We start from the raw sequence: 19,389 nt of genomic DNA, 5'->3' as shown, positions 1-19,389 counted from the left end.
AGTCAAGAGCCATGTCATGTTTCAACAGCGTCAGTCTGTGACTTCTTTGAGTATTCGACAGAAGGTTAAACCCTCTTATCGTTTCATTTGCAAAACCCTGCAAAGTATAGGTAATATTATCTATATGATCTTCCCAAATTTTACACCATACCATGAAAAAATCCCCACTTCTCTCTTAGACTTATCCTCCAATGATAGGCTTCCCAGACTATGAAATTCCTCTAAAATTGGTGCTGGAGCTATCTGCTCCCTTGTAATCAAATGCGATATATTTATGGCTTTAATAACTATCAATGTTGAATGAGTTAAATTGCTTCTCACTGTTGTTATAATAGGCTGAAGTGTTAATGTCCTTGTTGTTACTTCATCCATTCTCCCTAAGACTTTGAACTCCTGACTTGTATTTCCATCTATCACCACTAGTTCTCTCTCTCTTACTACTAACTAACATTGAAACTTAGCTAACTGTCCTAGAGTTCCTTCAACCCTAGTTCTCCTAACTTTTTTTAATCTAATCTTTTCTCCTAACTTTTAAAAACCCTTTTCACTGATTTATTCACAAAATCCCTTTACCACCAATTTTTAGAATATGTGATTGGGAAGTCCCGACCTGCTTCTGACTTCTTTACACACAGACTTGGCAAACGATTGAACATCTTTTAGCCTAGTTTGAAATCTCTTGGTGTAGGAATGTAACCAAGAATAACAGTCACCTCTTTTAACTTTATTTTTCAGACAGATTGTCTAATAGGCAGTCTAATAGATTGTCCTCCTTCCTATGATATTATCTTTTCAAGCAAATATGATTCCCAAAAACCCTACTCTTTTAAAATCTTCTACCAGACAGCCGTCTAGTGTACATCTTATTGTACAGTTCAATTTACACAATGCATCTCTTCCCAACAATGCAATAGGTATATGTTCTGATACCAGTATGTGTATTTTAATTTCTCTTTGATTTTTTATAGCAGAGCTCAATTTGTTCCTTAAGAGTAATCAACTGTTTTACTCCCTCAAATCCCTATCCTAATTAGTTAATTTTACATAGTGAGATGTGTAACCTCATCAGGCTCAACACAGATAAAAGCTTTTCCACTATCACTTCTCCTAGTCCTTTTCACTTCAATTGTTGGATATTTTTTCTCCCTAATCGGTGCTATCAGCTGACACCCCCCTTCGGATCTTCTAGGCACTCTAGAATCCTTGCTCCTTTAAGGGTTCACCTGTCCTCCAGATGATCTTCACTTGCTCCTTTATCTTCCTCAGAAATTCCCTCTTTCCAGAAACTATCTATGGATATGAAACAACTTTTACCTCTAGTTGTGGCTGATACAATTGCATTTGACCTTGTTCAGTTGAAGCTGTAGCAGTGATTGTTGATTCGATTCACTCTGATTCTTCATAACCAAAGCTTCTCTTCTCCTTCTTCTTCTCCCCCAGTTGTATTTGATTGAGTTTTCTGAGAGTTTCTTGGTCCTGTTCTTTCTGGTTGTGTTCCTTTTTTCTGTACAAATCCACTTGATGGGCTATATGATCTGTATAGACACCTTTTGTCATGCTTCCAAGTCCAAGCACCTCTGCCAGTTTACTCCTTACTGGTGAGGGCAGTCCCATCTGCAATTTAGCTCTCAAAATTGACTGCTCAATTTGACTCACATCTGGATCATTTCCAGTAATATTTCTCCACACTTGATGGACTCTTGACACATAGGCTCTCTGATTTTCTTGTTGTCCTAATGGATCAATCAGAATGTTATCAGGATGCACATTTGTTGGAAATGTATATTTCAATGCTCTCCACAGACGATTCCTACTTGCAGCCAACAATTCAGGGTCGTTCACTGCAGTCCCCACATATCTATTCAGTCCCGCTCTCTGAAAAATTTCTTCCATACCTGGAATCCCCAGGAGATTAGCCAAAAGTCTCTTAATGTCTCCTATAGCAGACTGTGTTCCCACCGTAATTTCTTCCAATTTTGAAATCCAAGGATAGGCTCCATCTTGAAGAGTAGGCAGCTTCTCAAGTATATCTGACATATCGGTACTTTGCAAAGGCTTATATTCTAAGTTTTGACCTCGAATGATCACCGGCATAATTTTCTTACTAGTGCCCTCTTTCCTTGGCCTCAATGTATATTTTTTCTCAAATTCTTGGGATTCTTTTCTCAGCAGTTTCTTCTTCTGTATCTTCAGCTTCTTGAGTTGTTCCTCCAGTTCTTTTACTTCTCCTAAACTATTCGCTTTATCCAGGCATGATACGCATCGGTCTATATCTCTTTCTATTTCTTCTGTGCTAGTCATTGCTGGATAAAATCCTCTTGAATATGAAGCACCTTTACTCTCCCACTCTTTATCGCTGTCTTCATCTTTACTTTTATCAGAACTCAAATCTCCTGTATTCTTCTTCTTCAAACATCCATCACCCCTTCTTTCCTCTCTTGCCAACCTCCGTCTGATCACAGGGTCATATCCACCCATGATCTCTTCTGGATCACTCTGATCATCATCATCATCATCTTCATCATCTTCATCAGGTTCCATTCTCCTGAACCTCATTCTACCCTTAGTTTCCAGACATCTCGGTTTTTTCTTACTTCTGGAGTTTGGAGTCATTTTTATGGTCGTTTCTGCTTGTCCTCTCTCTATTATTCGTTCATCTTCATCTCTGATGCAATAATCACCCTCCTGAATGATCACCGGAAGCTGAGGATAGACGTCCTTAAGCTCTACTTCTTTCTCATGAGGTGGGGGTCTTTTTGCTGAATCCGTATGTGAGAAAGGTGTACTGACTTCTGCCATTAGTTTTTCTGTCGCCTTTCATTGTTTCACCATTTTCTCTATACCTTTGTTTATTTTATCGTTGGCATCTTTTATCAGTTTTTGTCTGAGAATGAAGGACAACTTAAGAACACCCAGCTCTCTTTGTCTCTTTTCTTTACGATGTTCCCTTTTTTTCCCTTTCTTTTGACTGCTTTATGAATTGACAGAAGCACTTTCATTATGTTGATTACATCAGGGTTAAGAGTCCCTTCCACTGGCCATGGTTGTTCAATGTCAGGCCAACGTTTGTTCCATTTGCCTGATAACCTAGCAATACCATTAACTAAAGGATTACTATTTTGTACTATATCAACAGCTGTAATTACCTTCATAGTCCTGATATCCTTTTTCCCCATTGTAACAACTCTTTTATTTTCCTTTATTGTGAATTATTTTATTATTTTAGAATATATGGCTTATAGTGTCCTCCCTTTAATTATTAATATAAACTAAAAATATATATATTTTTTTCTTCTAAATAATAAAAATTAATCAATAAAAATATGAATATTCAAAAAAAATTTTATTATTATTATTATTATTATTTTTTAAACAATTTATCAATAAATTTACGAATAATCAAAAATATTTTGTTATTTCTATTTCCTATTTTACTAATTTATCAATTAGTGGCTATCTTACCACCTTCAATCAGGAAAAGTACAGGAAAGTAGACAACTTCAGAGCAATCCAAAAAGAAAACACCTATAATCCAGCAACACTACAGTACTCATAAACCAATTATTTAATAAGCACCCAATTATCTTAATTTTACAGAATAACGTCAGTACTCGATTCCCAACACAACTCTAATTAAACCCACTCATGCACAAAAACTCCAAAATGCAATTTTTATTTTATCAGTCTTTTGCCAAGTCTTTGTCAAATTGTCATAACATCAAATATCCTGTAGGGGAAGGCTTTGTAAACAGAACAGCACTAGCCTGATATTTGACGAGATCCTATCGCAGCAGCCTCTTGTCGCGTCACACCCTGTCACATGATGTACACGTCAGCACTTCCGCTCTCTCTCTCTCTCTCCTCGTTCCTCTTATCGTCTCTCATATGACAAAAGAACAAAGAAACAGACAAGAATTTAGCAGTTTATGCAGTCACTGAGTCACTTCAACCATTCAATATTACTCCAGTCACATTCGCGCTAAGAATTAACTCAGGAATCGCATAAATAGCTCAATAACATTTTGTTTTATATATTTTAATCCGTCATTTTATTTTATTTATTTTAATCCGTCAACATATCTCTAATTTATCAATTCAATAGGTCTCAAGAAAACAGTTTCATCGTCAAACAGCAGCCGATGTAACAACCAGAATACACCATTAGACTCTAAATCTCTCTGTCTTTTGTTCCTTCATTCGTCTACGCCTCCCCCCTTGCACAGTTTATAACAGAGGAGTGACCTATTTACCCCTACGTCACTCTAGTGTCGTAAAATCACATGCATGTGCAGTATATTCATCACTACGATTTCACAGTGGAAGGAGCCCTCTATCAGCTCTCTTCACTCCAGACAACAGAACGTTAGCATTCTGCTATAGCTCCTCTCTTTTGCCCTTATAGACAAACAATAACACTTAACAGAGCTCACAAAACATCAGGCACCAAGCCCAAACTATCTTAACACACCTTTTGGTGGCTCGTCCCATTCCTATGGACCACCAAGGAAAAAATATTAAACATAACCCGCATCAAAAATTGGCATGTAGCAAGAATTAGCATTTAGCATTTAGCATTAGCATTAGCATGTAGCATGAAGCATAATTAGCAGGCCACGTTAGCATTTCTCCCTCCGCCGTGCCGTAAAATTTATTTGTTAGCTACATTTGTACTACCACGAGGACTGTGGAATTGAAACGAGTGGTTACATCAAACAAACAATTCGTCAACTGTCAGCTGAGAGGCAACATACAGTATCAATATGCCACAGCCTCCAGTCCCCAGGACTCACCTAACTATACCTAACGCGTTATTAGGATTTCTGGCCCACCTTAGAGGTCGCCTTCATCAAAGGGCTTCCGTTGATCCACAGCGGTTCTAAGTTACATACATATCCATAGGCCTTCTTTATTCCTCTCAATCGATTGTTCTTGAACTCTTATTCAAGCAAAATATCTCTATAGACACTCTATAGGCACTCCCCCCTTTTGCGCTGTTTACCAGTGCAAAGAAATTTAGAATGGTTAGGCCAGACCCCTAGTCCACAGCAATAAAAGCAACAGCAGCACACATCGGTCCTTTACGGTACATCTCCTGAGCGCACACACCCAGAAGCTAACGAAGGAAACACACACAAGACCGTGAGAAATCTCACCTTAAGCCGGCGTCTTGAGCGAGAGTCACGTCGTTGGTCATGAACATAACACTGAAGAGACACAGACCCGCCTCATCACTCGTCGCCAAATTTGTAGTGTCGAGTCAATGTTGCTAATTATGCTGTAACAAAGGAGTCCGCTTATACTGAGCTTTGATCATAAGTTTTATTCATATCACAAGATTTCAGCATAAGTTTACAGATGTCTAGAGCACCCGGAGAGCAGTGTTTTCCAAATTACAATGTCTGCTCTAATGTTCTTTGTTTAAACCCAGTACTTATAATATTCCCCAAAATATGGGTGGCTCCCTCTACTGTCCAATCCCCTGTCTACAACACACACTCCCTCTGTCTTATGGGGCGTCACCCTAAAACCAACTCCCTCTGAAACCAAATAAACATCCTCTCAGGTTCCACTTGAAAACATTAGCCAAGTCATAATTCTTAATACACTACACTGTCATTAAGAATATTCATGCGAGTAGACAGCTGATTGCCCAGCTCATCCTCCTCTAGACCGCTTTGGCCAGCTCATCCTCCTCAGGAACATGACATCATATTCTATGAGGAAATAACAAGCATTTTTTTTTTAAAGGTGGGTTTGAGGTGGGTTTTTTAAGGTGTTTTTTCTCCAATTTGTGCTTTGGCCACAAATACGAGTATAGGACGAGTCAACAACATTATTTGGGTATGAGTTAACAGAATATGATCTTTTAAAAGTGAGATTTTCACTGGACAGTTACTTTAAAACACATCCCGAAAAGATTAAAGACATGAAGGAAAGTCACGTGGTTATTCCTGTTTTATATCCCCTCTCCAGAAAAAAATCTGTTATTTGAACAACAAAGTTGAGACAAGGTGGTCCTAAATGCAGAGACAAGGCCCATGAAAGGTGTCACACACCTGGCCTTTAATGACCTTGAGGGAACTGCTTGAAACCTGTCAGCCCGGCTCACCTCTCCTCTAGACGACTGACTGGGGCAGAGCTGCTGCAGCAGCAGATCTGGGTTTAAATACTATTTGAAATCTTTCCAATACTTTGAGTGTTGGCTTTTGTCTGCCTGGAGTGCCAGATGGCCGGGGTTTGCCATTGTGTGACTATTCTATTTGTCCCATTAAGCCAGCCAAGCTCAATCCAGCCCATATAAAGTATTTTTAATTATTTCAAATAATATTTGAACCCAGGTCTTAGCAGTGGTAGGCTATACCTGCCGTGTGATTGGCAGAGCAGGCGAGTCAGGGGCTGGCGAGGGCTCCGCTAGCCCCCTCTGCAGTAATAGCAGAGTAGAGAATACTGAGAATATTAATGTCCCCTCATCATTTATGAATCCCCAAATCCATGGGATATCAACTTGGTGTTTTATGAAAAGAAAACATCATTCCTGTGGAGGTAATTAGAGACGGAGGGAGGCAGGGAGGGAGGAAGGGAGGGAGGGAGGGAGGGAGGGCAGTGAGGGTGAGGGATGTGAACCCCTCCAGTTATGGGGGAGAAAACCAGTATTTGATTGTGTGCTGTTGGGGCCCATCTGTTAAATGAGTGTGCTTCCGGGGTTGGAACTAAACAGAACAGAGTGCTGTGCCTGTCTCTCTGTTGTTGTGCTGGCTTGTCTTTGCAAAAACGTGATGATGTTCATTTGACATCCCCACCTCTCGCTGCTCCTCTGGATGTTGTAGTTTTGTTCCGGGGCTGAAACAGGAATGCTTTGTTGCGCTCAGAACCTGTCACAGAGTGTAAAGTGTCAAAGTGACATGCAGCAACTCAACACCAGCTGCATTAGTACCACCACAGTGATATATGGTTACATAAAACACATGCATATGGAACAGAGCGAAGAAACTGTCACAAGGTCGTAGAAAAAAAACTCACAATACCTTACTTGAATTAATTTCCTGTCACTGTGCAAGTCATAGCAACGCTTGAATACTTTTTATACAACTGGGTGCATAGTGCTGGCACAGGCAGAACATCCTTCATAATGGCAAGACTCTAACACTAATACATCTTTGGACCGTAACACTTATCATTAACTAAATCAGTGGGAGCAGGTGGTTGTGTGTGCCTGTGTGCAACGAATGCGTTTTTGTGTGCGTGCGCTTGTGTGTGTGAGCGTTTGTCTGTGTGTGTGTGTGTGTGTGTGTGTGTGTGTGTGTGTGTGTGTGTGTTATCGTTGCCAGGCTGAGGCACTGATGTGATTATGTTATGTGAACAGAAGGATAACAGGCCTAACGTCCACCACTACCATTTACCACCATTCATTCACCATCATTTATGTTCTATGTGTGGGAATTCACAGGGCCTCTTGTTGGATGATGGATGTTGAACAATCCCAGAACAACAATTAAGGAACACTGGGTGAAAATGGAAGACTACATTGCTGTGTTAAGAATGCCATTATGTCCAATCATCAAATCATCTGGAAAACATTGGAATTCTCCCCTGTTATCACTGTTATGGGTCATTAGCTTTCAAACTGCATCTGCTCTGGTGGCTGTCTAAATAGGCCTATTTTGAAATCTATCAAATGAGATTATTTATTTGTAAATCGTCACACAGTTTATCTCTCCAGTCTATCTCTTCCAATTTATCTCTCAAATCTAAGAGGAAGCTATGTACGTCATACATTCAAATCTCTTTGAATAGAATGTAACACATCTCAGCCTTATAATGAATTCACAACATTAACTCTGCCACCAACATTATTTCCCACTGGGCACAAACTGGTTGAATCAACATTGTTTTAATGTAATTTGCAAATGTATTGTGACGTGGAATCTATGTGGAAAATACATTGGATTTGACTAAAGTAATCAACGTAAACTGTTGTTTTGAGGGTCAAATTTCAACCATAGGATTATGTCATCATGGTAACCACATTTTATCAAAGACATATGTACCTTTAAAACAACATCAGATCTTCAATGTTATATCCATTATCGGGGGGGGGGGGGGGGGGGGACTATAGGCTGGGCAGCACCTACTGGAGAATGTATCTATCTACACGTAAAGCTACTCTTTAGTCTCCCATCTAGGGTTTTAACCAAGCCCATCTTAGCTATGATATTTGTCACTACCTATTACCAATGTGCTATAGTGAGAACGATTGTTGAGATTTCTCCACTTAAAAACTAAACAGATTCACTGTTGCTATCAAAGTCATTCCAAAGGGTAGGTTTAACAGAGCAAATGAAATGTGACCATACTTTATCACTCGTATAACATCAATGATGCTATTTAGGCCTATAGCATTTGCAAGTCATCAACAACTATTGTTTAGATTCTACCCAGAATTCAACCAAAAATAGACAATACTATAGGCCTAGGGTTTCAAGCTCTGGTTGATTTAAAATGTAATGATATTTAGTGATGTTGAATTGTGTTTGGTTGTCAACGCAACCAAATATCCACATTTGAAGGATATATCCTTTGCTTGGATAGTTCCCTCTGTGCACTGAGTTATTGGATAATTGATATGTTGGATTCACATCTCCATCTTAACCAAAAATCAAACTTAAAGAATAGGACTAAATAAAATACAACTTTATTTAAAGTTTGATTTGATTTGACATAGTCCTATTCTTTAACTTAGATTTTTGGTTGAGATGGAGATGTGAATCCAACATATCAATTAGAAGATTACATTTCCTTCAACCACAACCAAAGACAATTCAATATCACTTTTGAAATACAATGAATAGCCAATTAAATTGTTGACAAGTTAACAAATGATATGTTGGATTCACGTCTCCAACTGAACCAAAAGTAAAAGAATGGGATTAGGTCCAAGCAGTAGATAGATGCGTAGGTCATCGCAAGTCTGTGGAGATCTTGACAATTGCTGTAATAATCTGTGCAGAATCTCAAATGGCATTGATCACTTGCACCATGTACTTTTAATGTAATCTCAAGTGCAATCCAGGTCATTTGGTTCTGCTATTAGATGAAGCACAGTGATGACACATTAATCTGTTGTATAATTAAACAAAATATCTGACATTGTATTCCCATTTGAATTTCGCTGTGCTTTTAAATAGTTGAAAGCGTAGTGATAGACATTTGGGTGACAACTACATTTGGAATTTGTTGTGCTTTTAGATCCCTCAAACTCAACTCTGAACCTTGAAGCCAGTTCCACTGCTTGTTTTCATTGTTCCCCTCTAATCAGGGACTGATTTAGACCTGGGACACCAGGTGGGTGCTATTAATGATCAGGTAGAACAGAAAACCAGCAGGCTCCAGACCTCGTTGGGTAAGAGTTGAATACCCCTGTTTTAGATGGTTGAAAGCATAGTGATAGCACATTGGAAATTCAACTAACTTTTGGCTGTCTTTTTGTGTGGGTGAAAAAAGATTGTTATCTCATTGATCCACGTCTTAACCAAATACATGTATTACCCAATTCTCTACGTTGAAATGGCATTGTGTGCCCACTGTGTTACTGTCTGGTAACGTGCTGTCTTACATCTCAAACAGTTATTAATACATGTTCCAAGGTCTCCTCTCTGGACTATTTCACAGAATCACAGAACATAATTCCCCTCCAAAGAACCCTACTGTGCAATCAGGACTGTTTCTTGACAACTCAGCAGGCAGCAGCATCTCTACAGACTCATCCCAGGTGAAGGTTCCACCCACATCAACACTACCCCCCCCAAACTTGCCACCACCTCTATCTGATCCTACTCCCACAGAGTGTTCCACCCACACCCCTTCCTCTCTACCTGACCCTAAACCTACCCCCACAGAGTTATTCACCATCTGAATAACGTTAATGAGCTACTGAATCCATTAGTGTCATGGCTGTGACCTGGGCCAGATGTAAGCCTGGGCATTAGTAGCTCTATTATGTTCTGAACTGTCGGAGGGAAAGGCCACGGGCGCCTCAGGGCAGCAGGCAGCAACAACAGCAGGGTCTGAGAGGATGGGAGTCTGGAGGAGATGACTCGGCAAGCCTCACAATGTTTCTGTAGTTCTTCTAAAGGTCATAGCAGTATTGGTATTAAGGCCGTTCTCCTTCTCGTTGTTCGCTAAACCCTTTGACAGAGACAAGTCCACACTTGACGCTAATTTGATCCTCTGCCCGACCCCCTGTCACTCTGATGCAGAGTGGCTAGTTAACTGGATGTATTGTATTTTTTGTATTGTTCCATGATCCTCAATCAATATTGCAATGTCTTGTTTTTTCTCCCAGTATTGAGTAGTTACAGGGTTGTCAGCTCAGATAGGCCGATCTGTTGAAGCAGCCTATCGCTTTTACTACTTCTTACCAGAGTGGACAGCTAACTCATTTATGTCAATTGAAATCAAATCAAATTTTATTGGCCACTGTCACGATCGTTGACACATGATGAAGCGGACCAAGGCGCAGCGTTGAAGGTGAACATATTATTTATTTAGAATGATCACACGATCAAAACAACAACGATAACGTGACGTCTACGGTATAACACAAACCAAATCAGAACAAGATCCCACCAAGAATAGCTGAAAACAGCCTACCTAAATATGGCTCCCAATCAGAGACAACGAGCAACAGCTGCCTCTGATTGGGAACCACCCTGACCAACATAGATCTATATGATCTAGAACAAACCCCAAAACATAGAAAACACAACATAGAAGCTACCCTGAGAAACTAAACATAGAAAATCCACACCCTGGCTCAACATTTCAGAGTCCCCAGAGCCAGGGCGTGACAGCCACATGCGCCGAATACAACAGGTGCAGACATTACAGTGAAATGCTTACTTACAGCCCTTAACCAACAGTGCATTTATTTTTAATAAAAAAGTAAAATAAAACAACAACAAAAAAGTGTTGAGAAAAAAAGAGCAGAAGTAAAATAAAATAACAGTAGGGAGGCTATATATACAGGGGGGTACCGGTGCAGAGTCAATGTGCGGGGGCACCGGCTAGTTGAGGTAGTTGAAGTAATATGTACATGTGGGTACAGTTAAAGTGACTATGCATAAATAATTAACAGACTATCAGCAGCGTAAAAAGATGGGGTGGGGGGGCAGTGCAAATAGTCCGGGTAGCCATGATTATCTGTTCAGGAGTCTTATGGCTTGGGGGTAGAAGCTGTTGAGAAGTCTTTTGGACCTAGACTTGGCACTCCGGTACCGCTTGCCGTGCGGTAGCAGAGAGAACAGTCTATGACTAGGGTGGCTGGAGTCTTTGACAATTTTGAGGGCCTTCCTCTGACACTGCCTGGTATAGAGGTCCTGGATGGCAGGAAGCTTGGCCCCAGTGATGTACTGGGCCGTACGCACTACCCACTGTAGTGCCTTGCGGTCGGAGGCCAAGCAGTTGCCATACCAGGCGGTGATGCAACCAGTCAGGATGCTCTCGATGGTGCAGCTGTAGAATTTTTTGAGGATCTGAGGACCCATGCCGAATATTTTCAGTCTCCTGAGGGGGAATAGGCTTTGTCGTGCCCTCTTCACGACTGTCTTGGTGTGTTTGGACCATGATAGTTCGTTGGTGATGTGGACACCAAGGAACTTGAAGCTCTCAACCTGTTCCACTACAGCCCCGTCGATGAGAATGGGGGCGTGCTCAGGTTGTTATCCTGGCACCACACGGCCAGGTTTCTGACCTCCTCCCTATAGGCTGTCTCATCGTTGTCGGTGATCAGGCCTACCACTGTTGTGTCGTCGGCAAACTTAATGATAGTGTTGGAGTCGTGCCTGGCCATGCAGTCATGGGTGAACAGGGAGTACAGGAGGGGACTGAGCACGCACCCCTGAGGGGCCCCCGTGTTGAGGATCAGTGTGGCAGATGTGTTGTTACCTACCCTTACCACCTGGGGGCGGCCCGTCAGGAAGTCCAGGATCCAGTTGCAGAGGGAGGAGTTTAGTCCCAGGATCCTTAGCTTAGTGATGAGCTTTGAGGGCACTATGGTGTTGAATGCTGAGCTGTAGTCAATGAATAGCATTCTCACGTAGGTGTTCCTCTTGTCCAGGTGGGAAAGGGCAGTGTGGAGTGCAATAGAGATTGCATCATCTGTGGATCTGTTGGGGCGGTATGCAAATTGGAGTGGGTCTAGGGTTTCTGGGATAATGGTGTTGATGTGAGCCATGACCAGCCTTTCAAAGCACTTCATGGCTACAGACATCAGTGCTACGGGTCAGTAGTCATTTATGCAGATTATCTTAGTGTCCTTGGGCACGGGGACTATGGTGGTCTGCTTGAAACATGTTGGTATTACAGACTCAGTCAGGGACATGTTGAAAATGTCAGTGAAGACACTTGCCAGTTGGTCAGCACATGCTCGGAGTACACATCCTGGTAATCCGTCTGGCCCTGCGGCCTTGTGAATGTTGACCTGCTTAAAAGTCTTATTCACATCGGCTACGGAGAGTGTGATCACATAGTCATCCGGAACAGCTGGTGCTCTCATGCATGCTTCAGTGTTGCTTGCCTCGAAGCGAGTATAGAAGTGGTTTAGCTCGTCTGGTAGGCTTGTGTCACTGGGAAGCTCGCGGCTGTGCTTCCCTTTGTAGTCTGTAATAGTTTTCAAGCCCTGCCACATCCGACGAGCGTCAGAGCCGGTGTAGTACGATTCAATCTTAGTCCTGTATTGACTCTTTGCCTGTTTGATGGTTCGTCGGAGGGCATAGCGGGATTTCTTATAAGCGTCCGGGTTAGAGTCCCGCTCCTTGAAAGCGGCAGCTCTACCCTTTAGCTCAATGCGGATGTTTCCTGTAATCCATGGCTTCTGGTTGGGGTATGTACGTACGGTCACTGTGGGGACGACATCATCGATGCACTTATTTATGAAGCCAGTGACTGATGTGGTGTACTCCTCAATGCTATCTGAAGAATCCCGGAACATGTTCCAGTCTGTACCAGCAAAACAGTCCTGTAGCTTAGCATCTGCGTCATCTGACCACTTTTTTATTAACCGAGTCACTGGTGCTTCCTGCTTTAGTTTTTGCTTATAAGCAGGAATCAGGAGGATAGAGTTATGGTCAGATTTGCCAAATGGAGGGCGAGGGAGAGCTTTGTATGCGTCTCTGTGTGTGGAGTAAAGGTGGTCTAGAGTTTTTTTTCCTCTGGTTGCACATTTAACATGCTGGTAGAAATTAGGTAGAACGGATTTAAGTTTCCCTCTCTTGGTAAATAGTGTGGTCTACAGCTTATTAGAAGATACTCTACCTCAGGCGAGCAAAACCTTGAGACTTCCTTAGTATTTGATTTTGTGCACCAGCTGTTGTTGCATAAAATTGTTTTAATATATGTCTCTGAATGGAATGTCAAGTTTGACCTTTTTGAACTGAATATAGTTTTGAAAGGTGTCCTGTAGGTGCATGCTTAATAAGCATGGGCCATTAAATGGTAGTCTACAGCTGCCTTTTCATTGATTCATTATTATTAGAAAATACTTTGTCATCGAATCAACCTTTGTGACAACTTTAAGCAAATCATCCATTGTCCCTTTATCAATACATAATTACCTCACATCTATTCACCTCACTGACTGCATCCCAAATGGCACCCTATTCCCTATGTAGTGCACTTCTTTTGATGAGGGCCCATTGGACTCTGGTAAAAAAAGATAGTGCACTATGTAGGGTATAGGGTGCCATTTGGGATGCAACACGGTCTCAGAGAGACATCAGGATCAAGTAGAGTTAAGAGAATGCACTCTGGGGGAGAGGGAGGGCAGGCCATTTTCCCTATATGATACAGTGCCTTCAGAAAGAATTCACACCCCTTGACTTCTTCCCCATTTTGTTGTGTTACAGCCTGAATTTAAAATGTATTAAATTGAGATTTTGTGTCACTGGCCTACAAACAATACCCCATAATGTCAAAATGGAATTATATTTTTAGACATTTTCTCAAATTAATTACAAATGAAAAACTGAAATGTCTTGAGTCAATAAGTATTCAACCCCTTTGTTATGGCAAGCCTAAATAAGTTCAGGAGTAAAGATGTGCTTAACAAGTCACATAATAAGTTGTATGGACTCTGTGTGCAATAACAGTGTTTAACATGATTTTTGAATGACTACCTCATCTCTGTACCCCACACAAAATTATCTGTAAGGTCCCTCAGTCGAGCAGTGAATTTCAAACACAGATTCAACCACAAAGACCAGGGAGATTTTCCAATGCCTCGCAAAGAAGGGCACCTATTGGTAGATGCGTATATATTTTTTAAAGCAGACATGGAATATCCGTTTGAGCATGGTGAAGTTATTAATTACACTTTGTCAATACAGCCAGTCACTACAAAGATACAGGCGTCCTTCCTAACTCAGTTGCCGGAGAGGAAGGAAACTACTCAGGGATTTCACCATGACTTTAATGGTGACTTTAATGGCTGTGATAGGAGAAAACTGAGGATGGATCAACAACATTGTAGTTATTCTACAATACTAACCTAAATGACAGAGAGAAAAGAAGGAAGCCTGTACAGAATAAAAATATTCCAAAACACGCATGTGGCAAAGAAATTAACTTTATTTCCTGAATAAAGCAGGACAATAACCTAAAACCCAAGGCCAAATAAACACTGGAATTGCTTACCAAGATGACATTGAATGTTCCTGAGTGGCCTAGTTACAGTTTTGACTTAAATCGACTTGAAAATCTATGGCAAGACTTGAAAATGGCTGTCTAGCAATGATCAACAACCAACTTGACAGAGCTTGAATAATTTTTAAAAGAATAATGTGCAAATATTGTATAATCCAGGTGTGCAGAGCTCTAAGAGACTTACCCAGAAAGACCAAAGGTGATTCTAAATGTATTGACTCAAGAAACCAACAGTCAACTCATCTCGACTTTATTTTCTTTCCAAAACACTTGAGCGTGCTGTCTCTGATCAACTCTCGTTGTCTCTCTCAGAACGATCTTCTTGACCCTAACCAGTAAGGCTTCAAGATAGGTCACTCAACCGAAACTGCTCTTCTCTGTGTCACAGAGGCTCACAGCACTGCAAAATCTGACTCTCTCTCCTCTGTTCTCATCCTCCTAGATCTACCCACTACCTTCGACACCGTGAACCATCAGATCCTCCTCTACACCCTCTAAGGGCTGGTCATCTCAGGCTCTGTGTGTGCACCATCTCTGGTTTTACTATTTATAGGTATGTGTTTGGGTAAAAATAACATTTTTGTTTTATTCTATAAACTACTGACAACATTTCTCCCAAATTCCAAATAAAAATATTGTCATTTAGAGCATTTATTTGCAGAAATTGACAACTGGTCAAAATAACAAAAAAGATGCAGTGTTGTCAGACCTCGAATAATGCAAAGAACATAAGTTCATGTTCATTTTTAAACAACACAATAGTAATGTTTTAACTTAGGAAGAGTTCAGAAATCAATATTTGGTGGAATAACCCTGATTTTCAATCACAGCTTTCATGCGTCTTGGCATGCTCTCCACCAGTCTTTCACATTGATGTTGGGTGACTTTATGCCACTCCTGGCGCAAAAATTCAAGATGCTCGACTTTGTTTGATGGCTTGTGACCATCCATCTTCCTCTTGATCACATTCCAGAAGTTTTCAATGGGGTTCAGGTCTGGACATTGGGCTGGCCATGACAGGGTCTTGGTCTTGATCTGGTGGTCCTCCATCCACACCTTGATTGACCTGGCTGTGTGGCATGGTGCATTGTCCTGCTGGTAAAACCAATCCTCAGAGTTGGGGAACAATGTCAGAGCAAAAGGAAGCAGGTTTTCTTCCAGGACTACCTTGTACGTGGCTTGATTCATGCGTCCTTCACAAAGACAAATCTGCCCGATTCCAGCCTTGCTGAAGCACCCCCAGATCATCACCGATCCTCCACCAAATTTCACAGTGGATGCGAGACACTGTGGCTTGTAGGCCTCTCCAGGTCTTCGTCTAACCATTAGACGACCAGGTGTTGGGCAAAGCTGAAAATTGGACTCATCAGAGAAGATGACCTTACTCCAGTCCTCTACGGTCCAATCCTTATGGTCTTTTGCAAACCTAAGCCTGGCTCTTCTTTGCTTCTCATTGATGAAGGGCTTTTTTCTAGCTTTGCACGACTTCAGCCCTGCCCCTAGGAGCCTGTTTTGAACCGTCCTCGCCGTGCACTTCACCCCAGCTGCCGTTTGCCATTCTGTTTGTAGGTCACTTGATGTCATCCTACGGTTGTTGAGTGACATTCGAATGAGTTGGCGGTCATCCCGGTCAGTAGAGAGTCGTTTTCGCCCTCTGCCGGTCTGTAGCTTTGTTGTCTCCAATGTCTGCTGCTTGACCTTGTTCTTATGAACCGTAGTTATATTTTGATTAATATTACTTTTGAGGTACTATTAGCACTGTTTTTGCCATCCAGCTGGTCCTATTGCAAGAGGATAGTGATGACCACAGCAGTGGTTTTTATACTTTTCCTTGTTAAATAAGACTTGGTTCATGTGATCACCTAATCAGTACCTATTTCAGTAGAATGAGGTGTGCCTGTGTTGGAAATCAACAGACACTGGAATGGAATGGCTGTCATACATGTAGAGATGCTGATTTAAGAAAAATGTGCAGTGGTCTCTTAAGCTCCACAGCTGTATAATGAATATGAATTCGGAGGACAGAAATTATTTAATATTAAAGCATTAGACCTAGGGGTGTAACGATCCATCTACTACATCGATGTATCGATTTATATTCATATGATCCAACTACATCGATCTGTGCTCGGCGAGTTGGCCTTTTGGACAACATATATCGATCTAACATCGTTTTAAAATGTAATAAATCGATTGTATCGATACTAGGAAATAACCCATTGGATTTAAGCACGTCAGACTTTATATGCAGGGGTGCACATAACTGGTACGCAGATACGCAAGCGCGACAAAAATCAGGAATGCGTAATGCCACTTGTGTTACTACGCGCCTTTGCGTACTTGACCGATCTTCTCATCTAACCTTACACATGACATGTTGCTTGTCAACTACTGTCAGGGATGTCCAAAAAGCAACAGACATTAAGCAGCTTCTTTGGCGTTTCGCCACCTACAAAGAAACGCCAACTGGAGCCAGAGCCGAATAAAATACTTTTTTCGGAAAAGTGGCTCCAAGATGTGCAGTGGCTTGAAGCTAACGATGAGCGCACTGAAATGTGGTGCAAGATTTGCCGCTCAAATCCACATCTAGCAGACAAAACAGGTGCATTTTATAAAGGCTCAAAGAATTTCAACCATCCTTTATTTGACAAACATGAAAAGAGCAAGGAGCACACGAATGTGGCGCAAGCCATTGCTAAAAGCTAGCCGAGAATAAATGTCCAGTCGCCCACTTGCCAGATGGCGAGACAAGCTGAATGAAGAACAGCGGCAAGCTCTGTTTAATATTTTTCTCTTTCCATACTCCGGCAACATGCTGCGGTTGGAGACTCCCTTGTGCACATTCTGTGCACCGCACACACACTGGAGAATTGCGCGAAATCAGCTGATCGCAACGTTCCTTACTGTGAGACATTTCATCGCTCTGTGGTCAAGCTGCTGCAGTTTTATTTACAAAAAGGTGGAGCAAAAAAAACTGCTGCACTGAATAAAGCTATGTGAAGAAAATGGGATCTCCTTTGTGGAACTGGGTAAGTTTCATAATACCAGATGGTCTGCATGGAGGCATGAAACACTGTTAAAAATATCAAGACTATTGCCAGCCATTAAAATGCAACTGGTTACCAGGTATTTATTTCAGTCACACTGGTTGAATTTTTGGCTAAAAGGTTACTGAATCGATTTCAAGTCACTGAATCGTTTCGGATCGTATCGTTCTAAATGAACCAATATCGTCCTTGAATCGTATCGACAACCACGAATCGTGATACAAATCGAATCGTTGTTAAAACGAATCGTTACACCCCTAATTAGACCTATCACTAAAATCTTCAGTCATACAAAAGTTATACTTAAAGCCAAACTGGTTCTCTAGCAAATTGGTAAGATTGTCTCACCCCATGTTCAAGAATGGCCTTTTTCCCTTTATTCAGATTACAACCTCTCACTTTCAGTTATTTGAAAAGGAAATCATCTCCCAAATATTACTATTTCTAAAACAAGCCATAGAAAGTTGGTTGCAATTTCAATTTAATTATCCAGAAACGACAGAACAAATAATGCAACAAATGTTGTGGTTAAACTCAAATATACTAATTGATAAAAAAAACATTCTTTTTGGAATAAAAAAAAAAAAGATAGAATCTTCGTAAATGATATCATAGGTAGGACTGGTGGAGTTATGTCACACATGCAGCTAACAAAACATATGGAAATGTCTGCTCTACCCAAAATTACAACCAAATAATTGCAGCATTACCGCAAAATTGGAAGAGGAAAGTGGAAGGGGGAAGAAGTAAGGAACTTGTCTGTCTGCCCTGCATTAAAGAACATAATTGGTTAAAGAAAATTGTCATAAATTAAAAAGTATACCAGTTTAATTTAAGGACTAAAGGATTGACAGCCGTCCCATATAGATATTTTTGACGTACCGATTCCATGGCATAGTGTTTATGAACTGATACGCAAAACGACGCCGGATTCAAAACTTAGAATTTTTCAATTTAAATTATTATACAAAATTCTTGCTACCAATAGAATGTTATTTATATGGGGGATACAATCTTCCCAGCTCTGCAGAATTCGCTGAGAAGAGACAGAATCATTAGATAATTTGTTTTGGTACTGTCCATTTGTAGCTTGATTTTGGACACAGGTCCAGGAATGGCTGAAGGATTGCAATATTTACCTGGAGCAAACCCTGCAGATAGCACTACTGGGTGATCTGAAAAGTCATAGTCAATCGATCAATAATATAATAATACTTTTAGCAAAAATGTTTATTTTCAGTACAGTTGAAAAATATATGGCAAATAGAAATCTAATAACCCTAGGAAGCTCTTTGCCACCTTCTCCTCCCTGCTGAATCCTCCTCCTCCTCCTCCCCCTCTCTGTGGATGACTTCGTCAACCATTTTGAAAAGAAGGTTGACGACATCCGATCCTCATTTATTAAGTCAAATGACACCGCTGGTCCTGACTTCTTCCTCCGCTCACTCTTCAGATCAAATCTTGCGACAACACTCGATCCCTCCGATGTCAACAACTACAGACCAGTATCCCTTCTTTCTTTTCTCTCCAAAACTCTTGAGCGTGCCGTCTCTAGCCAACTCGCCTGCTATCGCTCTCAGAATGACCTTCTTGATCCAAACCAGTCAGGTTTCAAGACTGGTCATTCAACTGAGACTGCTCTTCT

Source organism: Coregonus lavaretus (genome assembly GCF_964263955.1).
Source record: "Coregonus lavaretus genome assembly, chromosome: 22".
Lineage (NCBI taxonomy): Eukaryota > Metazoa > Chordata > Actinopteri > Salmoniformes > Salmonidae > Coregonus > Coregonus lavaretus.
Note: the sequence above shows the minus strand (reverse complement) of the source record.